Source organism: Sylvia atricapilla, chromosome 1 (assembly GCF_009819655.1).
Source record: "Sylvia atricapilla isolate bSylAtr1 chromosome 1, bSylAtr1.pri, whole genome shotgun sequence".
Taxonomy (NCBI): domain Eukaryota; kingdom Metazoa; phylum Chordata; class Aves; order Passeriformes; family Sylviidae; genus Sylvia; species Sylvia atricapilla.
In genome coordinates this window covers 94217536-94241025 of record NC_089140.1, presented here as the reverse complement: position 1 = coordinate 94241025, position 23490 = coordinate 94217536, and the positions used below count along the sequence as shown (strand labels likewise).

The 23490-nt window shown below is 44.7% G+C and overlaps 2 long non-coding RNA genes across 4 annotated transcripts; one reads left to right on the top strand and one right to left on the bottom strand.

The window, feature by feature from the left end:
• Positions 1-9524: 9524 nt before the first annotated feature.
• LOC136366978 (uncharacterized) lies at positions 9525-22977 on the top strand. Of its 3 annotated transcripts, none has more exons than XR_010744616.1 (3): positions 9525-9748; positions 13967-14097; positions 21866-22977. It is a non-coding gene; the product is annotated as an uncharacterized lncRNA (long non-coding RNA). The 3 variants fall into 3 exon arrangements; XR_010744617.1 differs by lacking the exon at positions 21866-22977 and adding an exon at positions 16562-16667; XR_010744615.1 differs by lacking the exon at positions 21866-22977 and adding an exon at positions 15539-16667.
• On the bottom strand, positions 10724-12419 carry LOC136366998 (uncharacterized). The gene is made up of 2 exons (XR_010744622.1): positions 12324-12419; positions 10724-10835 (listed from the first exon to the last, which is right to left on the bottom strand). It is a non-coding gene; the product is annotated as an uncharacterized lncRNA (long non-coding RNA).
• Positions 22978-23490: the final 513 nt, after the last annotated feature.

Below are 23490 nucleotides of genomic sequence, written 5' to 3'. Positions count from 1 at the left end.
CCTACTCCAGTAGTGAGCCCTCAAAGCCCCTGCAAAGAATCAGAGATCCATTTCTTCTCCTCCATTCTTCTAAGGTGGGCTCATGACTCAGCTCCTCGACACTCAGCAGCAGGAGTGAGGCTCCTGTCCCAGCTGCCTAGCCATGGTTCATCTGCAGCATGGGAGTGACTGCACTCCCACTGCAGGGGATGAGCTCTGCCATGCCACAGACGGGCGCAGGGGTTCACTGCAAGCAGCTTTTCAGTCATTTGTCTCAGTGGTTTAGTGGGTGGTCCCATGCCTGGTTCATTGCGTGCTGTTGAAAGCCTGCTCCAGAGGCAGGATGAGTCATCTTCTGTGGTCATTTCTTCTGGTACTTGTCACTCTGGTGTCTGAGTGCCTCCCAAGCCATCACAGCTTTGTCCTCCTTTAGCTCCACTAAGGTATGAGGAAATGTTTCTCTTCTTTCACAGATGGACAGCTACAGAGTGCAAAGATCTCCAAATATTTGTGGGGCCTCATTTGAGCTAACACAGACATTAACTCTCTGAGGCTTAGGTAAATAGGGAGATATCACTGGCATGTTACCATCTTTCTAGTGGAAGGTGTCCGTCTAGTGGAAGGTATCACTGCCTGTGCAGGGGGGGTTGGAAATAGTTGATGTTTAGAGACCCTTCCAACCCAAATATAATTCTCTGACTCCAATGGCCTTTGGTGTCCCCTGCTGTGAGTGTGCTCAGTGTACCCACAAAACGTCACCAGGGGCTGATGTGGGCAGCACTGGCAGAAAGCAGCATTTCTTTGTTTTCACTGCTGAAAACATCTCTTCTCCTCGGCCCCTGACTGTTCCTATGGGCTTCGGTGGTTCCTGCAGCAGATGCCTAATAGAAAATTTCCCTTTCTGCATAGAAGCCTGGGGCTTACAGGACTGTTATACATACAGGCAACAATACTGCATGGGGTTTTCTCTAGTGTATGAGCTGGCACAGAGGGAAGAGCCAGGCTTTGAGTGCTCCTACAAGGAGATCCTTAACTCACCTGGTTGCTCACCTAAGACACTCACCCAGCCAGCCATGCAGTGGAGAGCTGCCCCACTGGGCAAGTGGCAGCTCACAGGGCCTGTTTTGCTGCACCCTCAAGGAGATGAGGACAGCTCCCTGCAGGAATAGCTGGTGATGAGGAGTCATCTGTTTGCACAGTGCTCTGGGTGTTAATTCAGCGTGAAACCCCCAGTTCTGCTGTGCCAGACAAGGCATGTGTGGGAGATCTGGTTTCTTCATCCAAGCAGCTTTCCAAGAAAGCCCCTTTGATAATCAGTCTGAAAGATTGCTGAAGTGAAAATTAAACCACTCTAAATGCTGTTATGGAAACACACCCATCACAAGCAAGAGCTGGATTTCTGTAGCTGCCACACAATAAATAGATGAGGCTCAGCTCTTACGTCAGACCAGTTTACCTTGTGTGTGTCCTCCAATCTCTGGTTTACCAGTTATGAACTGCAGTAATTGTGATCAATCAGGCTTTATGCTCACTACCCATAGGCTGTTTATTAATGAATCTGCATCCCATCTTCTTTTTTTTTCACAATCTCATCAAATTTGTTCCAGATCCTGTTTACATCAAATTTTGTCTGCAGCACACTTCTGTAATATCCAATTTGGAATTCCTGATTCTGCAGCAGTTCCTCAGGTCAGTTCCTCAGTATACTGTAGAACAACACGTTCCTGAAATAAAAGAAAAATGAAAACATGAGAGCTTTCAACAAAATGCAAAGAAAAGCCATTGGTTTCTAAGTGATACCATCCTTCCAGGGTATAGACAGTCAATTTTTTCAAAATCCTTTCTGTACATCTGTGTCTGAATATGTGTGTATTTTTAAAGGCTGGAATCGCCTTCCTGCAGATGCTTTAAAAAACATCAGGTACTTTTCTCCTTAGCAGTATACATTTTCTGTTTGGGCACATGAGTTTTATGAATATTTGGCTTGACTTGCTAAAGACATCAATTTGACATGTTGCCATGTGTTATAAATGCCTCAGATCAGATGCAGAATAAGGAGAAAAAGCTTTAGAATAAAAGTTTATTAAAAACACAGAGTCTATTCTAGACAGAAAAAAAAAAGAAAAAAAACAAACAAGAAAAAAACAACGAATGTTCCCCTGTTGCATCAATGCCAGAACATTATGTTTGCAAATAAGAATTTAGCACTACAAAGACAATGCCCTAGATTAACTAAGATCCCATTTCACAAAACCCTATGGCAATAGTCTGCAACATCAGTCACAGGAGAAGATATAACACAGATGCATTTGTGCCCTCATGCAGCTGAACTGAAACAAAACAAAGAGTGAATTAGGCTGAATATCTTACTGTGTGCAACGTATTGTACAACAAGGTACCTTTGGGAATGTGTCACAGGGTTTGGTAAATTGAAAACAAAATAAACAGATCTATGGGAATAAATAACATCATATTAGATGTCTGCTGCATGTAGACTACATTAGCTTCCAGTCACAATCCAGCTTCAGTTTTCCCCCTAGTTTTCAATGCCTGTGAAAAGCAGATGATCTGAAACCTCTGCAAAGAAAGGGGGGTAGGGGCAGAGAGAGGCACAGTTTGCTGCTTCTCCTGCACACACACTCATGCACACACACTCACACCCTCTGTCTTTCTCTCCCTCCAACACAATTCCCACCAGATGAGGAGAGGCCGGTGTGTCCCTCTCTGTTGTGCACGCACGAGTCAGTTTTGCTGTTTCTGGACCAAGGCACGGAGTGAAAGCCTCTTTCCCCCCGCACTGATCTCCCCTCACTGCTCAGCTAAGGGGAGAGCACCGCCAGCCCAGCTTACCTTCAGCCCAGTGCACTCCATTGCCATGGCCAGCATCGCTCCATGAGGTCCCCAGCCCCCTGCCCACAAGCACCAGCAGCTGCATGGGTTTGATGTGTCCAGGAGAAGGGACAAAAGATTCCCAGGGCACCTGACCCTGATGTAGCCATGCCACGCACGACTTCAGGGGCAGTTGTGGGGACCCAAGAGAGGCAGGTATTTGGCTGAGTCGCATCTCTAGCTACAGCCAAATTTAGTTAATGTTTTCAAGGCACTTTTTTTTTTTTTTTTCTTTTAGTGCTCAGCCATACGGGGCCAAGGTCTGCTTTCAAGTACATGGGTAAAACCCCACTGATTTCAGGGAGACTGCTTGCATGAACTGAACTTAAAAGATCAGGCCATATTTATCTCAGCAAAAGTTCAAGCTAATTCATTTTCTCTCATTTTCTCTCTCTCTCTCTCCTTCTGTTTTGCTTAGCTTATAGCTGAGTAAAAGGAGCACATATCTTGGAGATAGCTTTTTAAATATAAAATTCTCTTTATAACCCCAGAGCAATATGTCATTCTGCGATTACAAAAAAATGTACTCTTCCCAAAGAAAATCCTTCTGAAGCAAACATTGGCTTTATCCTGTCTGAGATCTAAGCACCAGCCTTTGAATTCATGTAAATCAGAAATAGGCAAAGATCTGCAACAGAGCGAATCTGTGGCCTCCAAATTGTCATTATTCCAGTCAAAAGCCTATTTTTTCCCTCTAAGAAGCAGCAATGGGCCTTGAGATGAAGTGCAAAAAATAACAAGGTATACAGAGAGAAAATGATATTTTTATAACTTTTTAGTCTGAACATTCTCGGGAGAAGAAGAAGTTTGATGAAGAAGTTGGGGGAAATTTTAACATTCAGGTAATTGATATTCTTATCTCTGCCAACTAAATCTTTCTGGCTTAGGGAAAGATCAGGTCCGCCTTCCTTCTCCACAGATGTGAGCTCAGGTCCAGGGGGCTGCAGACACCTTGCATGGCCCTGCTGGGCTCTGGCCAGCTGACATCCTTAAAATTTTTATTTCTTTCCATCTTCCCTTGTGAGAAGTTGTTTGAAGGATGCTGTTTTTCAGGTTTGCCCAGGGGTATGCTTTCTATAGGCGTTCAAGGCAGCTGGTTTTTGTTATCTGACTTTGGAAATGTATTTCTCACAAGGAAGAACATAACAGAGGGTCCCTTTCTGGCCAGCCTTGGATATACTTGCTCTCTTGTTCATACAAATCTGAAGTTTCACCCCCTCCACTCAGAAACTGCAGGGCCTATATCTGACCTTATCTTCAGATCAATACATTCCCCTTTGGATTCCAGAATGCATTCAAGCATTTTTAATTTGATTTCTCTATTCAGACACAACGAGCTGAGAGAAGGATGGAGCTGACAGGTCTCATAATCAGCTCTCATCTTCTTTTGCCAATGTGTCAAAATTGCATTTCCATAATTCCTTCCATTAGTATTTTACCTGTTGTCTCCAAAGGCTCATGCTGGTGTGGTGAACAAGAACCAGATTCGGGAATTAAGCTGGGACATGCACTATGGCCACGAGTGCTGCTGCTAAAGGCACTTGTTCAGGGGCTTGCAGACAACTCAAGTGCTGGGTGAGGCCAGGGTTCAGTACACTGGGCTTTCACCTCAGCCTTTAGACAATCACCAGAGACAGATGGATAGTGGGGATGGAGTGTTGGGACCCCTCAGCAGGGAGGAGGAATGCCCAACTCTTCTCACTGCTGCTCTACATGTAGCCTGTTGCCAATTACAACTTTCCATGCTCCTGACCCTGCATCCTGCATTTTCTCTGTGTTGTGACCACATTTATGGCAGCAGCCTGCTCCTGTGACTCATGGAATAGAGCATGGCATTATGGCATTACTCAGGACTTGGACCGTGTGTTTCTGCTTAACCCCTTGGTGTACTCTGCTTTGGATAGTGGGAAGGAGGTAGGAGCTCCTGCTGTAAGGATCAGAGGTTTGCCCCGGGGAGTAGGGAACTGCTCATCCATGTCTCCTCTTATTCTGGGTCTTCCCATCCAAAGGCTGTGAACTCGTTCTGGTGCAGCTTGTTCGAGGCAGCACCAGGAGTGGGTGATGGCCCCATGGCCAGAAAAGCAGAAGAGAGACCGCAGGGAGTGGTTGCAGCAGAGACAATGCCAGCTGCCAGGATGCAGGAGCTGCCTGCCCGGAGCTGGTGGCTGGGAGGAGCCTTCCCACAGTCCCCAGGCTCCTGGGCAAGGCTTCAGCTGGATGGTGCTGCCCCGTGCCCAGTGGGCTGCCCCTGGTGAGCTGCAGGCTCAGGTGTGCTCAGGGCTGCTCGCTTTGCACTTTGTCACATTTGGGGACAGAGCTGTCACACTTGGCCTTTCTCCTGCCTGCAGCTAAGAGGTCTCCAGCAAAACTGTGGGGCTGAGAGCGAAACAACCCCCAGTAATGGGAGTTGAGGGGCTTGTATTTTTAGCTTCCTGGAGACCGAAGTGTGTGAGGGAGGGGAGGTTGTCCCAGGGGAAACCTGTGTCCTGGGAGGGAATAATGCCTACTGCTTAGGTGAACAGCTCAAGAGCACCATTACACATGTGCAGACATCAGGCTTGTAATCTTCCCTGCCTGGATCAGTGTGAGCTGCTTCCTTAGTATGTCCATGAGAAGGAGGTGCAAATAAATCCCGTGCATTGTTGCCTGTTTCCTGACTGCTGCTCAGCTGAAGGGCTTTCTGGGGACCATCTCTGCAAACCTCCTCAGCAGTGTCCTGAGGGCTGTCCTGCTGGACAGTGCGACAGAGACGTGGTTCTTGGCAGAGTACTGTGGGTCTTGGCTCCCTGCTGAGGGTCCTGACGTGCCATGAGATGTGTCACTCTGTGGAGCAGCAGCACACACAGTGGGTGACACGAGTCCCTCCACAGACACTCTGCTCCTTTATACCAGTCTCAGTGAGGATGGTATAATGTGAATGGACTTGTGATCTGGAAGACATATTTTAAAAGCCTGACACCAGAAATTAAATTTCTCCTCACTTGTCCCCAGGGACACAAATGCTGACTGTGAGCATAAGGGAAACCTGGCTGGTTGCATGCTGTCCCCATCTAAAGACGAAAACCCTAAAGCACTGCCTGGAGGGAGTCAGGAGTTGATGGCTTCAGAAGCACTTATGAGACTTAGGAGCATATATTCTATTTATTTAAAGTGACCAATGTCACTTCAGAGCAAAAGGGCTACTGAGTGTTCCCAAACTGAGCTAAAGCCATGTCTGAAGTACCTAACCCAGACCAAAAAGGTCCAACCACCCTGGCCATCAGTCACCCCACTTTTAAGAGATGATCAGAAAGGCGCTTACCTGCAGGAGGGATATTATTTGGGATGCTCTTTGCACTTGATTTCTTATGAGCATTTGCATATGGGCAGGAGAATCTGCTCTCAAATTTCAATACTAGTGCCAAAGAATTTATTCTTTCCCAAACCATGTGAAAGGTAAATATTCATAAAACTTCTGTGTGCAAAGGCAGCAGAGAGTATTCAAATGTGTCTGGGTAGAATCTCTTTTATTTTCCTCAGGTACAAATAAAGCACCCCCCATCCCCTAGCTCCCTCTAGCTCTCCTTTTAAATCTCTTTTTAATGTCTTACTTTTTACTGCTAATCATTTCTCCCCTTTGCTAATGATGCTAACCTTAGAGCCTGCTGCAAACTGACTTGTTTCATGTCAGCCTCTCTCTATTGCCCACTTTTGTTAAGCCACAAAGCAGGTTTCAGTCTATTCAACATCAGCTATTTCTCCGACTTGAATATTACCGTCGCCTATTTCAAAGGCATCTCCAAGCCCACAGTATTTCTGCACAGATACCTCTATTATTGTCTGTCATCAGGATATGCTGGGCTCCTCTCCTGCCTCTCTCCCCCCTTGCTTCCTTCCTATGTAAGTGGCAAAGTCTCTCTCTGCTCTAATAGCTCTCCTGAGAGCAGGGTGAAGCAGGTCTTTACAGAGGCCTGTTAATTTTAAAGGACAAGCTTTATATTTTAACACCCCTGTGGCAGTCTGCTTCCCGTGCAGCGGGCTCTATCCCCACCACTTACCCAGAATGAAAGCACACAAGGACCAAGCCCACTCCCCAGCGGGAGCTGCTGGATTGTGCCAGCCCTGATTCCCACCTCTCTCCAGCTGCAGCAAGCATCCCCAGGTGTCCCTAAGCAGGCTGAAGCCACGGGAGCAGGGGGCCTGGGGGACACTGTGACAATCTGGCCTCTGCTGACCCACAGGGTGTGGGCAGCATGGGGAGCTGACAGAGGACATCTGCTTGTTTAACAGAGGCTGTGTTACAGACGTCCTTCCCTTCCAAAATCAATTTTCTCCCAGGTGCTGGATTCTTTGGAGAATTATAACAGAGTAATAATTACGAGTATGGCAACATTTGGACTTTCTGGGTGAGTGAGACCTTTTCAGTGGCTTGGAATAACTGGGAGGTAGGAGGTTTTTCTCTGCAGATAAAAGATTGTGAAACTGTTTAGCATAAATGATGTCTTCTGGCTTGCTAATCACTTCTCAGTTCAAAAGACACAGGTCTTACCCCAGCACTTCTCCATCAGGATGTGGCACTGGCACAGGGCTCCTGCTGCCCCATCAAACTGAGCAAATCCCTCATAGAGGCTGACCTCTGAAATTGAAACCAAATGGCTGAGACTTGGAATAGGGGACAACTTTTATCTCTATCTTTTTGAGACATCTGTCCACTACATCATCCCCCTCAACCCATGCTTCCCTCCCCAAAAGAGTGAGATAAAAATTACAAAAGGAGGAAGAAGAAGAGAAGCTCTGGTTGGTGCAAAGGGGAATTTGCAGTTATTGCTAATGTTAGCATTTCCCTTTCCCCCCACAACCCCCTCTGTTTCCTTGGCATACAGGTAAAATAACAAAATAAATCCCACAAAGGGCTTTCTGCCAGGCTGCCTTTGGAACTTTGCTTAAGTGGCCTTAAGTAAGATAATAAGCAAGGAGTGTGAAAAGAAGAGACTTTGTCTTTTCACATTAGCAGCAGCCCTGTTCAAGTGGCAGTATCTATGAAAATGCTGTTCAGCCTTTAATGAGACTACAGTGTGTTAGTGTACCAGTCTAATTAATCCCATATTTTCACACAGCATAATTACTGAGCCGGGGCTGAATTATTTGGCTACTGGAGGTGGAGCAGTGCCTGCCTGCACTGTCCTCTGTCTCTGCTCTTCACAATTTATTATGCTATACAGCAAGACACCATTGAAACCTCCTAGTATAGGACTATCTGTCATCTCTACATTATCAGTAAAATACACCACCTTCCATACTGTGCTACAAGGGCTTTAGCAAATTGCTATTTTTATGGGATATGATAAAGGAAATGCTACCTTATGTTCAAATTTTTAACTGTCTCGTGTACGGAACATACAGTTGTGCTTTGTGCACTCCTCTTCAATGAGGCCTCATTTGCATTGCTACAGCCAGGGTGGGTGTCACCCTGCTATTTTGGTCCCATTTAGTCCCCTTTCTTTTCTTTCTTTCTTTTCTTTCTTTCTTTTCTTTCTTGCTTGCTTGCTTTCTCTTGCTGTCTTGCTTGCTTTTTTCTTGCTTTCTTTCTCATGCTTTTTTTTCTTGCCCTCCCTTCCTCCCTCCCGTCCTTTTGTTTTTTCCTTTTTTTGGTTTATTTCTTCTTCTTCCTCCTCTTCTTTTTCCCCTTTCTTCCCCTCTCTCTTACTCTCTCTTGTTTTCCTTTCTCTCTCGCTCTCTTTCCACTCCATTAGCAAGACCTACACTTTCAGAATCTCCAGCTTTACAGGCATTAAGATTTTTCATCCCTCAAAGTCCTTTCTCTCCTACCTCTCCTAGTTTGTGTTATTCCTTGACACATATATTTTTGCACATTATTATTCACCTCTGATATATGATCTTGCCATTTTGGAACTGGTAGAGTCCCCCACCCACTTCCTTCCCATAGGATTTGAGAGAGATTTGTAGTTTGAGCATTTACTCACTTGCTAGTGTTTTTGGGACTGGTTTAGTAGTATCTTTTTAATGGAAGGCCAAACAGTACATTAACTATATGGAACAGTTTTAGAATTTTTCCTTTTCAGAAAAAAAAAAAAAAAAAATAGGGTTGTACCCCGTAAATTTTAAACCCAATCCTAACAGTACATAAGGTTATTTTGTTATTGTGTATGGTTTCCATACATGCATTGTGAGATATATGGATGTGTATACCCAGGCAAAGTGAGATCTCAAAATAAAGAAAACCACATGCTTAATAGCACAAGCGGGAAAATTACTTCTCCAAGTTTTTAACCAAATAATGGCCCTGAGACCTGAGTCCTCTTCTGGGCAGTCTTAAATATAACGTATTCAAGGAGCAGTGAAGTGAATTTCATTGCACCTTTGCTGACACAGCGATTGAGTATTGGATCTGACACTCCAAAGCTCTTCCATATGTGCACACGGGAACCCAAACAGCTTGCACTGCCCCCGAGATTAGTGATACCGTGCAGGCTTTTATCAATCATTGTGGGGCAGCTGAAAGTAGCGCAAGCTCAAGGGTTAAGCAAGGTTAAATTTAAAATAAATTCAGCGTGTAGCCTTCTCGGGCCCTGCCAGGCCATGGGGCAGCACAGCTTCTGTAGGGGCTGATCTCTGGAGGCTGATTTGTTTGCATCGCCACTGCTGCGTGGGCTGTCCTGATAAAAGTTTCTGGGAGACTCAGGGTGCTCTTAACAGGGCTGTGAAGGGAAAATAAGAAGTAAAAAAAACAAGGAATATCTCTGTGAGAGCAGTGGGGCACTGCTAAAGCCTGACCTGCCTGCACTGCCTTTTTGGCACCTGGAGAGTTGCCCGTACTGAGGACCAGCACTACAGGAGCATCCGTGTGTCCACGTGGGGCCTGGCTGGGTGTTGTGTGGAGGTGGAGACCACTGCAGCCACAACTCACTCTCCAGCCACTTGATTCAGGAATGTGGACCAGGAGGTTGAGGGAATCAGCATTAGTCTGGGTCTGGTGTTAGAGGTTTGGGGGGGGGATTGTGCAAGTTAAACCTCAGAGAACTCATGGATGTCTCATTTTCCAAAAATGAAACGGTCTAATAACTTGAAGGTGTCTCACTCTGTCAGCTCTTCTATATAGCAGCCAAAATTACCAGCTATTTCTTAAAATCCTTTCTGCACGTGGTCTGTAAATTATCAGTTCTTCTGTGTAAAAATACCATGAAGTTTTTCCCTGTCCTTGCACACCTGCCTTTTACAGTAAGACTGCTTCCCCATCACTCATCATTATCTGTCAAAATGTCCTGTCCTGTGACCTGTCCCTTCTTAATATTCAGAGCTCTTCTTACTTCCACTTCCCTTCTCACTTCCATCTTTCTCTTGCTGCTGCTTAGGCTCTTTAGGCTCAGCTTTAAGCTCTCATCCACTACCCACCATTGCTGACTCTCTTTTGCCTTTTTTGAGCCTGTGCACTCACCCACACCCTAAGACTGGCCTGCACCATTCTTTTTTGTGGCTTCTTTAAGAGCAAGCTCCAATTTGTTGTGTGTCAGTGGACACCTTTAAACATGAATACGTGAACACCTGTAGTACAAAGGTGTACAGAGGTACTTGGTCATGTCCCCCAGCTCACAGGAAAGACCTTTTGGAGTGTGACATTTCAAAACCACGAGGAGTGCTGGTTACTGAAGCAATCCATGCCAGGTCACTAAACTGCTCTGCTGGGCTCAGGTTTGGGCTTGAAGCTGAGGCAGGGAGGGGAAACACATTTTTCAGCAGTTCCTCCAAGTCCAGTGCCAGGCATGCAGGATGTGCATTTTCCAGGTGATGTTCCTAGTGGCATCCCTACTGCTGCCAGCCCTGTGTGCTCACAAAGAGTGGTCCTGCTCAAAGTGGCTCACTTTGGTACTTTATTATTTTTGTCCTTCTGTAGTGTTTTCCTCTTCCGTTTTCCGTCTTGCTCCACTCATGAGGCTGATGAGGCCAAGCCCTGGACAACAGCACAGACACTGGAATTTACATAAAACCAAGCAGCAGATGCAGTTGCATAAACCGGAGATGTAAAAATCATTCCGCTAGTGCTTGAGCCTTCCTGCCCCCAATTAGGGTGCCCTGATTAGCTGCTGGTAGCAGTGCTGCCTTGGTGACAGGACAGCTGCCAGTGCCTGCACCAAGGCTGCCTGAGAAGATCCATGGTGCGGTGGTGTATTTGTGACGAGGACACCTATGAACAGCTCCTGGGCAGCAGCTGGTAAATAGCAGAACAGTCATAGCTCATTCCTGAACCTTCTACATGATCTGTCAACCTGAGGCTGAGATACAAAAGCTAAGAGGACTCAGCCCTTGTTTTGGACACCTCTGTGCTTCTAAGGCCCTAACAGGGCAATTCCAGCACTCCTTGGTTGTGGTTTTGACCCCTTAAATGAATAACCACATAGCAAAGCAGAAGCCAACCTTAAACACAACTCTTCCATAAATGTGTTTCAAAAAATAGTTTTCCATCGTGGCTTTCCATGCCACGTTGACCCTCTGCATTTAAACACCTCTGCAAGTTACCCAGTGTTCAAGAACTTTGAAAGAAACAGCTGGGATTTAATATTAGGTGCACCAACTTCCTATGACATGTTCAACCTTTAAAAAATGAATGATTTCTTTAAAAGGTTGGCTGTTTCATGTTAGCATCAGAACAAGCAACTTGGGGTGGGGAAAAAAAATCAAAAAAACACTACAAATAGAGAAATGAGGAAAAAACACCCAGGTGTGTGGCAAAATGGTGTGGAGAAAATTAATTGCTGCAAGGATTGGTATAAATAAGACATTACATGACCCCTTCTGCCAGTGGGGGATCTCTGGAGGTGACAAATCAGTAAGGGTCTTAATGAATAGCCTTTTCCTAAATTCTTTGCTGTGGGCTCAGCATAAACCTTTACATAAAAGTGGGAATCTGTGAACAGTAGGAATTATTTATATTAAATGTGTTTCTCAGCAAAACATGGCAAAATTCCTATTCCCAACTGGAAGAAAATCATATTTCATGGCTGTAATACCATTAAGCAGGATACAGAGATTGGCAGTGGGGAATAGGGGTGGGAGGGAGGCCTATCAGCAGAAGGAAGGGGTTATTTGCCTGCTAGTGGATGGGGACCTGCTGAGTGCCTTCCAAAGTTGGGAGTAGTGTTGGCTGCCATGTGGCAGACAAGAGTGAGGGAGAGAGGCGGGGGGAAGAGTTTCTATGATGGGCTTTGGAAAAAAACATGAAACTTCATAGGGGTGAACCCAGCAGGGTCTATAGTGACCATTTTCAAAGGCCATACCCTTTTAATGGAGGATGGGATTGCTGTTAAAACCACCAGATTACATCCTACAGTCATTGCCAAAAGGTTAAACCTCCAGATCAGGCCATGGCTGCTGAAGGCTAAACACTGCACAGGAGAGAGGCTTTCATAATGTGGGGAAACACAGAGTGGGAAGGAGCAAGTATTTCCCTCCACAGTTACCTGCACTAACCAGGCTGCAGCGGAGGTGACCAAGGACTCTCAGACACGGCTGGAAAAACAATGTGAGAAGAAGATGTGTTGGCAGAAAGCATCTGGAGAAGATGTAAACACAATGCTGTTAGTCTTAGAAAAAGTCCAGAGGCAGCAAGACCCCAGAAGGGAATATCCCAGTTCTGAGGAGCAGTATGGGCTTCATTTCTTGCTGAATTAGACATTGGGTTTCATTTCTTGCTTCTGCAGGGTTGGGATGTGCACCTACGTGCATTTGTGTGTGTGTTTATGAATTAACTGGATGGCTGCTCGGGAATAAAAGCAGTGCTAATGTCAACCAAATGGTTTTAAAAATCCCAATATCACAGTCATGGTGAACCATTAAATCCTACAGTCCCTCTTTTTCTCCCCGAAGAGGCTGGGTAGATGGATCAGGCAGGAAGCTCCTGGCTCCCTGGGCGTTGCAGGGAGGAGAGGTCAGCATTTCCTTGGTGCTCAGTTCAGAAAAAGACACAGAAGTGAGTGAAGATTTATAACCTGGCTGGAAGAACATCAATCAGTCAATCAAGTGGACAAGCCAAGGCCTTCTCTCATTTACCTGGGATGATGCAGAGCTCCACACTCCTCGTGGTGATGCTCAGGTTGCCTTGGTGAGAGAGCATCCCTGTGCGAGGCCAGGCTCACGCTGGGGAAATGACACAGAAGAGGGCTCCATGAAGGTTGGCCGTGCCTTGCTGAGGAATTGCCCCGGGGGTTGGGAGCTGCTGTCGAACAGCCTGGCTCCAGGCTGGCAGTGAGGTTACACAGATAGCACACACTGGGAGCACAGCCTGTGTGGATCCTTCCCAACATACCCTCTTCCACTGGTGATGGAGCAGAATATATTCTGCAACGGAGACATGTCTGCAGAGGTGTTTTGTTCAAAGGAGGCAAATTGACAGGCTTCCCTCATAAAACAGTAATGCAGCTTATACATAAAAAAAATAAAATCATAACAATTCAGTTTTCTCCCAAGTAAGATAATTCTGACATTACTTAAAATACTTCAGACTTGTCAGTAAAATTTCAATGTCATTAAAATTAACTGGCATATTTGAAGATTGACTTTCTTGCTTGCTTTCAACTCCCAGTCAGCCTGACACGGGGAGGGCACTTGCTATTCTTATCTTTCACGCACTTGTATTTCTTGGCCTTTAACAGCTTCTTCTGCAGCACACGCTGCTCTGTCTGCCAAGGATAAGGGGTGTCACTGGCTGCTGCTAATCCATTATGGCAAGCCATCTAATTACCAGTGGTGTAGCAGTAAATAAAATGCGGGTTCACTTCTGGCCTGCTCCTTATCCCTCATCTGAAAAGTGGGCAAATGTTGTATCACCCCAATTATTGCTCCATTTACCTGCGTGTTCCCTTGACTATGGCACTGCTAATTACTTACTTTGTTAGGCAGAAGAAATATTGGGTATTTATTTCATTTGCTGTGATGATAAGAAATACAACTCCTATTATTTGTCCCCTGGACTAGAAAATTCCCTTTGCAGCAATCCTTCTAGTCTGTGCGCATAAATAAAACCACATTTTACTTCAGCATAGCTTTGGTGCCTGAAAAGAGATCATATTTTGATCAGGAAAATGTTCTCATCTCTTTTCTCTAGTATGGGAAAGGCAAGTTGGAGAGGTTTGTGAAGTGGAACTGGATGTTGCACTGGATCAAATTGTTTATTACTGAAACCACATTCTGCAAGAAACCACTGCTTTTGGGCAAAAAAGAATGATCCTTCTGGAGGTGCATGGCTTTTGGCAAGGAATCAGAAATTGGGATCAATCTCAGTTTGTGAATGAGACTAGATATGTTTTTCATTTGGGACATTTTCGGCTGTGGATCCTTGTCCCTGCTGCGGCTGCCATCTCTTCACTTAGACTCCAGTGCTGTGAGATCATCCTTAGCAAAAATGCTGATCACTAGTTGGTAAAACAAATGAGTTATTACTATATTAAATGGTGAACCAACAGAGAGAATAAGTAGGTGTCACCCCTGAAACAAGTGGATCAGTCCAGGTAGGGCAGCTGAGTGCTTCCAGACAGCACCAGGCAGGCAGAGTGGAGGAACACGGCACCTACTGAAAGCAAACTTAGAAAGAGGCCAGAACCTAGAAAGAGACCAAGCCTGGCACCTGGTACCAAGCACCAAGACTGGCACTCTGGTACTCTCTCAACTCTATTGACCATCCTATCACCTTACCCAACTTATAACAAACACTTGATTTATTGCCCAAACCATTTATGTTTCACCAGGATCTCTCTTTTTTAGCATTGTTGTGGGCTGGTGAAGACCTCTTTAGAGATGTAGAGTCTGGTGGCCACAAAACACAGGGTTTTCCTTTTCTTTATCACCTCCTTTGGGGGGTTTTTCAGGTACCAATTTCATCTGGTTTGGAGCCCAGACAGTCCTGCATGCTAGGACTGTCCACAGCAAATGAGTAATGGGTAAAAAAGAGGTAAAATGAATGGAGAAGAATGTGCAAGTTATTTTAAAATACCTGTATACTTATCCACATGCACGTATAGTGTAATGTATGTTTTTCAACGGAATGTCCTTCAGTTTTGTTCTGTATGTCATTCAGCACATCACTGTGCCATTAGCCTTGGTTTCAGTTACTTTGCAGCGTGTTTTTGAGTTGCAAGGTGCCAACATCTGAAACAGAAATTTGGACCAGCACTTCACTGGGATTTCATCTCTGAATTTCACTTCTGACAACACAAGAAATAAAGAATAAAGGGCTACAGCTGGCTGAAATGAATGTCATATGCAGTCTTCCTGCTTAAAATATTCAAAACGCTCATACCTCAAGGTCGTTATTTAAATGTTCATTTTAGCCTTCTGTATCACCTTTAAACAGAGTGCTGGCCTAACACTGCTGCCTCATTTAGACTAGAGAATAATCAAAAATCCCTTGCATTTCCTGGCACTGAGAGGGTGGGTTTTTCATCCAGATTTTGAAATCTAAGACAGCCTTGCCTTAGGACCACTAATTTCCAGGTGAAAGAAAAAGACTTTGAATATGTCTACCAAAGAAAGCAGGATTATTTTTAATGTTTTTGGTGCAGAGGCAAAGCTTCAATTTCTTCTCAAAGCTCTTTGAGGGTGGAGGGGGATTTGCAGCTGGAGTGTTGAGTTGCATTTGCCTTCAAGGTCTTGCTGCTGAAGTCCCCTTCATCTTGTTCAGCAGGAAGGAGGAGGCTGTGGTGCAGCTCCCTGGTGGTGCACTGTGCTGTGGCAGAGAGGGATAAGCAGAGGGGACACAGGCAGAAAAGAACTGCACTGAGAGAAGTCCTGGATCTGGGAAAGCTGACATCAGAACGATATGGAAAAAGAAAAACAAAACAGCACCAGGAACAGAGAGATCCTAGAAGGATGTCTTGAAAACATACTCAAAAAATTCAAACAAGGGAAAAGAAGGAGAAAGGAGAAGCTCCCTCCTTCTCCGCTGTGCGAAATGCCCTGTCTGCAAACATGACTGACATCACTGGAGAAGAATGTAAACTTTGATTTAAAAAAAAAAATACCGCTTGCTGCTGCTCCTCTTTGGCAGCACATCTCATTTCTTTGGAGTATTTTTATCTGATTACGTATGTATATGCACATATATAAATATTTTGTTAAAAGCAGAAGGAGGCTTTTCTCTTTCTTCCCTGCACTTGCAACAGTGGCTGTGCAATATCCAAAGGGGGCTTCTCCTGGGAACTTCCATGCTAGAGGAAGAGGAGAGCAAAAGCAATTTTATAAAACAGTAGTAATAACAATACAAATAACAAATAAGCTGAGTAAGAAATTAAGGACTAATTCAAGCTGTGTCCTTTAAACCAATAATAAATGACCCAGCAGTGGGGAATGCAGGTTGGTAAATTAAAACTAATGTGGGAGGTGTGCATGCCCCACAACCTCCTCTGTGTTACTGCACCCCAGCCACAAGGATCTAGGCTGGGGGCTTGGGTGTCTTCCCTCCTTCCCTTCAATCTACCTAGCCAGAGCCCTCTCCCTGCTTGACAGCTACTGCAAGCCCAAACTGACAGCTCTTCAAAATCCGCTGAAGAAACCCAGCATTAATTAAGTCATTGCTGGACTGTAATTTCCTTGAGAAGTAAAAAATTCTCACACAAGAAAAGGTTACAGAGACCTTTTCTGTGTCAAAATTACCATGCTGCATGAATATTAATGCTCTTAATGAAGACAACCTTTGCTTCATCAGGAAGGTTCTGGAGCAGGTGCCAAGCCTGAAGTCTCACTCTGTGGATTTTCTACTCTATGAAAGTCAGCACAATGCAATTTTTCCATTAAAATCAACATTTCCCACATGATCGCGGATTTTTTTTTTCCCTTCTTTACAGATAGGAGGAAAGAAGGGGGGAAAAATCCCTCTGCTTTGAAATCAAACATTTAAAGGTTTCATTCAACACATTAATCAGCGCTGAGAGAGAGGAGAGGAGGAGGAGGAGGAGCAGGGGGAGGAGGAGAAGGAGGGGGGTGGAGGTGGGAATCTGCCTTATTTATACAGATCTTGCACGCGCTTCCATAGATCACAGCCGTGTCCATGTCGTGGGCTGCCCCGGGGTGCCGCCAGGCACGTCCTCTCCAAAAGGCTCCATGGAGGGATACCAGGATGGCAGCCCTCTTTGGAAAATGGCTGGGGTGGTCACCCTGCCTGGGACACGAGCCTTTGGGCACCCACACCCCAGGGACCTAGGAATAGCATCGGGAGGTTTTGGCCATCTGGGAGGGCACGGCCAAAGCGGGTATCACAAAAACACGGGGGGACAGCAAAAGGGGGCCCCCCCAACAGAGGGCAAGGGAGGCAGTCCAGATGCTTGGCCACAGGGAGAACAAGTATCTGCATCAGCATCAAACAGTGGAGGAAAAGGTTATTTCTTGGCTCTTTCTCAGGGAGGAGAGGGATTTTGATAGCACTGCACTGGAGAAATTGCACTGCCTTTGCGCAGTGCTCTTTTACAAGCATTTAGCCTCAAACAAAAAGGGAAAGAAATTATAAGGAAAAGTGTGGAGAAACACAGGGAGGACAGAATAGAGGCTGCAGCTCTAGATTGGAAAGCAAAGCAGGTAAAAGCCACCTTTTTCTCCCCCTTCAAAAGAAGAAAATTATATGAAAACTGTCCATTAACTATATCTTCTACTTCTACTTATTAGGCATTCATGATCTAATAATGGCTGTGGCTAACTTATATAAAAAAATCTGGTTATTTTCTGTTTGGGCATGCATTGCCCTGTATATATTAAAAAGGTAAGCAATGATATATATTTATGGGTACTGATGTAATAGCTATTAGATTTATAATACAGAGAAGAAACATAATTTTATTAGAAAGAGCAATAGTTCACAATCCTATTATTGTTTATTGCTGACGTCAGTGCTGAACTATAATAAGAATCATGTAGCAACTGGAAATAATCATAAAAATACCGTTTAGATTTGCAAGAAAGTGGATCCTCTAAAACAAAAGTAGGGATTTGAGATCTCTACCTGGCAGCAGCCATTTGGGTTGCTGAAGCCACAGAGATGCAAGTCCAGGTTTTTGGACCAGCCGCCCCCCTGGTCCAAAGGCAAGGTTCTTCTTGACCTCAAATGTGTCATCAGCCTCACTTCAAACACCTGGGCAAGGCCTGGAGGGCTGCCCACGGTGTTCCCATGGGTGCTTTGTGCAGCATGGCCCTGTGGGACTGTACCACTGTGTCCTCCCTGAGGATGCAGGGACACCTGGCACAGGGATATGACCACATCAGCCTCCCACTGTGAGTCACACACAGGCACCAAACTATCCTTTGAGTGCCAGGGCAATAGCCTTGATAATTTGAATTTATGTAAACTCACATCCTAAACATCAAGGAAGGACTTGAACTACCACTCTGCACTTTTTATGGCTAGCCTTTTTTTTTATATGAATACATGCTTATATACTTAGACTCTAAATCTTTCATTATAGTTGCCCTAAAAATTTGTTTTCAGGATGTATCTGGAGCTGTCAGCCTTGCTGGTTTTCTGCTTCTCTATATTAATTTCTTTTTTTCTCTTTTTTCTAGCAGGTTTTGGGGTTTTTTTTCCCTTTAGAACAGTGTTTGCTGACCTTCAGGCTCCAAAATTAACTCATTCTCCTGACATCTGTGAATTATTAATGAGGGTGTTTTAGAAAGTTCCTTAGCCACTTGCTTTAAAACTCCAGAGTGCAAATTAATAGAGCTGGTTTTGGGAAAGCTTAATTTTAGCAGGTGCTGCCTCAGATCTTCCTTTGTTGCAGAGATAAACGTTCTGCTCCTGCAGAAACGTCAGACGGGATAGATACACCCTCCAGCTTCATTGCAAATTCAGAACAAAAGTGTCTAGTCAACACTTCTGATCTTTCTTTGTTAAACCCTGCAATGCTGTGAGCTGTCTCTAGCAATGGTCCCACAACTGTTCACAGGGTTTTTTTCTCTCTTTGGAGTTTTCTTTTATTATCCATCATTCTACTGGCCACTGATTCTTCACTGATTTCTTTTAACTCTCTCCTTGTGTGTGTGTGTGTGAAGGAAAAGAATACATAATAATGTGAGAATATAGACTAGAGGGATGCTGTGTCTGGAGGAGGTAAAAGTGGTGGTCAGGAGGGCTCTCAGTGGTAGAGGCTGAGGTGCTTTGTGGCTGGAGTGGCAACAGGCCCTGCTGAGAAGGTGGTGCCAGGCAAAGATACTGAGGGAGAACAATGCTCCTGAGCTGATCCTAGGTTCCTGATCCTAGGTGGGATTCAAGTCAAAAACATGGTCAGGATGTGCTCTGTGGCCTCATGATGGGTGAAAAACTCTGGCCCTCCAGTAAGCCTTGCCTCCTATGCCCTTCTTCTCTCTATCTTAATGCCTCCTAGCCCTCTTCTGCCCAAGCCATTTCCTCCTGCTCAGGACCTGCTGCTCCCTGGCCCTGCCAAATTTCCCCACCCAAAACCCCAAATCCACATTTTCACCTACTGTCAGCCACCATTGTCCCTTTTCTTTTCCTAGACAGCTGAAAACCTGGTCTATGGAAAGAAACACCTTCCAGCTTCACTTCAAAATATTAATGGGCTCAGCCATAGGCAAGGTAAAATGAAAGTAGGACAGGCAGTCAGCAAGCACCACAACCTTAGAAATCTGACTCCATGAGCAGAAACCTGCACTAAAAGCTTCAGCTGTGGTGCCTCGATATGAAGAAAGAAGGAAAGAAAGGTTTGCAAATGTTGATGTAGCCAAGATCACATTGAAACAGAGTAGGAATAGAATATTTAGTTCTTTGCCTCCAATAAATTGTCTGTATTAAAATAACACAGCTGGCTAAAATAGATACAAATTGGTAGAATTTCGTATTTCTACAGAACTAGGTGATCCTGTGTCCTGTAATGATACAAATATTCTTACGGGACATGATATTACACTTAAAACTCTAAATTTTTAAAGGTTTTTCAGTTACTTTATAGCAGCAGAGTGTCTTCAGAATGAACTAGATTTGCTATTCCATCTGAAGAACAAAGAGAAAAATTTATAGAAGATCAAACAAATAAAAATACATTGAGAAAGACAGTAAGTGATGTCAACGCACTAAGAAATTAAAAACTTTGCATTAGTGTCTGAGCTTTTTTGTTGGTGCCCAGGTATTATAAATAATAAACTAAACCGAAATTGTACATATTATAAAGCTGCATTTTTCTGTAGGGGTTCTGGTGACATGTACAAACCACGCGAGCTTTACTCCCGTGGCTTATCCATGTCACTAATCCCCCTCTATAAAAGTAAGGAAGGGAGGTGCAGTGGGGAGGGGTGAAACTTGCACGGAACCAATTCTGTCTTTTGCCTACATTTGTTTCCACATTACCTGACAAGCCTTGCCCATGTCTTTGCCGGAGCCTGCCTTGGGATGAATGAACTTCTGCAGCAGAGAAATTCATCTTGTGAAAAATGCTTGTTTTGGGTCATTGGAACTATTTGAGAAATATTTTGCTGAAAAATAGAGGGGAAACTCAACTCAAGTGGAAAACCTGAGGTGAAGTTTATTTGTGACTGATAAAGAATGATAATCTCTATTTTGTCTGTGTCATTTTTTTTTCTTAAGACTGCTTGTAATCAGCTCAGTTCAGTCTTAAACTCAGCTTGCTTTCTTTTTACAAGTAATTCAACAAGGCAGAAAAAAACCGCCAACAGAGTTCATCATGATCTAATTGTGATAAAATCCATATACCTTTATACAACTTTCAAATTAGACTGTGCCTGAGAAATTATTGTGAGATGATTTTTTGTTAGGTATATTTGAAGTAGGTCTGAACACAAAGGAGTCTCAGGCTTTTTTCCCGGAAGGCTGGGGTCTGCAGCAGTTGCCATTGCTGTCCTCTTACTGGCTTTGGGATGTTCAGACATTGACTCTGAAATGCATCCTCCAGAATTATATGTTGTGTAAGAGGATGTCTCCTGAAGTGTTATCTAGAGAAATGGAAGTTGAGGAGACTTACCATGTGCGGTGCGCCTTGTAGTATGGCATTTTAAATTTTGCTTTAAAATAGATGGGTGTTTTTTTCATGGGGGAATCTTTCGGGATACTGAACCCAGTGGTCCTGCCTCCCAAATGTTGACAATTCTGCCAGGATCATTGCAGAAGACTCACCTCCTCTCCCCCACCACGCCTGATACCTTGATCCCAGAGAGCTGGAATGGTGAATCTCCCTTCTGGCTCTTGCTGGCCTCTTAGAAAATCCCTGGCTTAATCAGAAGGCTTGTTTATGGTACAGCTCCTTGTCTCACAAGTACTACAGATGCCACTTCGCTGCACCTAAACTGCTTACGAGACAGCACTCTTATCTAATAAGACATAGCACAGCCATACATATTTATTTATATTTGAACTCTTGCCCTCTGTACTATACTGCAGGTCATGCATCTGCTCCAACACCACCTTATTAATTTTCTACTACTCTTCTCCATGGTGGCAACAGTGTTTCAAAGCCTGAAAGGAATATTTTCCCTCTTTCTCACTTTGATCTGTCTCTTTAACTCTTTAGCTGCTGAAAGGAGGGGAGTCTAGGCTTCCCGAGCACGGTATCTCAGCGCTCCTCCTTGGGAATCGGGACACAGCCAGGCTCTCCAGACAATGTCACTTCTCCACTTGTGTAATACATTACTGTTCTGTTTTGTACCTTGCTAATTAGAAAGCAGGAAAGAAAAAAATATATTTATATATAAAAGAGCTCCCATCTGACAGACTCAAATTACAAAAGTATTCTGATATAAATTATTTAATCAGTGGGGGAAAAAAAGAAAGTCACAGTACTAACTATCATTTCTAGACAGAGTATTAACAACCATTTCTTTCATTGGCTTCTGGTGTCTTATTTTGCGCACCCATCACCAATAAGAAGCTCTTGCATGATGCTTACCATAAAATATGACTTTCATCTCTTTGTCTTTGCATTCTCTTGCTTCATTTACCTTCCTAATGTATAAAAAGTTTTTAATTTGCCTCCCTCCCTTCCTCTTCTGTCACTAGCACTCTTGAAAACTTCTGGAAGAAAAAAGTAAAGACTTTAATTCATATATGGGACCCCATTCTGCCAGCCAGATCTGCCAGTCTTTGAAATAGGTTCCACGAACAAGGGGTTGTTTGAAGGTGTGATCGCAGCTCTATGGCAAGGTTGCAAGCCAGCGAGAGGAAACCATTCCGACAGATGTGCTGATCTCCAAAACCACACTTCCTATGATGCTCTGGATGAACAGATGGGCACCAGAAGGCCACTGGCTTCCTCGGGGCAGCTGTGCCCAGCAGCAGAGGGAAATGCACTCAGGCCTGAGCTCCTCCCGGGGCAGAAGTGCCCGCACTAGGGGTGTGGTGCCCTCCTTTGCAGTGAGCACCCTTGGTGCCCTCAGGTTGTGGCTGCCCCCAAGGGCACATGTCCAAAGGACAGATCTGACATGTCCAGTCACCTGCTTTGGCCAGTGACTGGAGCTAGGCTGTCACCCCAGTGCATTCCTCAAGCTGGGCCCATGTCCATGGCCAGCAGATGGCAGTTTGGGGTGCCAGGTCATTTTTCCTTTCCCTCTCTAAAAGTCAAGCCCAAAAGTTTAATCAGCCCCATCATAAAGAGTCCTTGGATGGCACAGCTTTCACAAAACAACCATTGGTATTGCCATGAGGCTGAATCAACCCAAAAGGTGGACAGCAGCTCTTCAAACTATAAGGAGACCTAGACTCCCTCCAAAAGACAAGAGAGGTATCCAAGGACATTGCACAAGAGCTTCCTTGGGGGTATATGCTGCTGGGAGGCCAACAAAGCTGTTGTACAAAAACAATGGGTGAATCTGTGTAACCACCCATGGGCTGCAGGCAGGCAACAGAGCAAGTTTTCTCCTCTAAGAACCTCAGACCATGAGGGAAAGGCATTTTAAAAGATCAGGAATGGTAGCACGTATGAAAACCTGTGTTCGTGTATCAATTGTTTGTGCCAAATGTATTACCTCTGGGATAGGTAACGCTGGGGCCCCGCCTTGAGTCAATGCCTGTCTCTGATAAGAGAAGAAATATGTTGTTTTCTGGTCACTGTGGTGGGTGAATACATTTTGTTTGCCTGCTGAGAATATACATAATAAAAATCAGAGACTAAATTGTTTTTCCTTTTACAGTTATGTCACTACTCTCTCTTTCTCTCTCTCTCTCTCTCTCTACATATATATATTGCAGTTTTGAAATTCATATCCTGTTGTTGGATAAACAGCTGAAGCTATTGAGATTTTCTTGGAAATCTTCTGCTTTTTTCCCTGTGAGCTGCAAGTGGGCTAGGCGGGCAGGGGGGACAAAGTGTTATGGGAAAATTACTACTAAGGAAAAATTAATAAGCAGGAGGCAGCTGTGTCCCAGTGCTCTCTGAGCGCATGAGCACTGTGCCATGGCAGGGCTGCTCCCTCTGAAGCTGGGGCAATGCTGGAGCCCACTGGCCCAGCAGTGGGATACAGCCCAAGCAAGACCAATAGTTCACACCTGCCATGCCCTCTAGGGCTGCTTTTTTCACCCAGATATACCCCCAGCACCATGAGGAGTATGTGAAACCCTGAGCCTTCCCTGAAGCCCCTGCAACATCATTTTCCTCATTAGATCTGGCCCATCAGGCCCATCCCTGC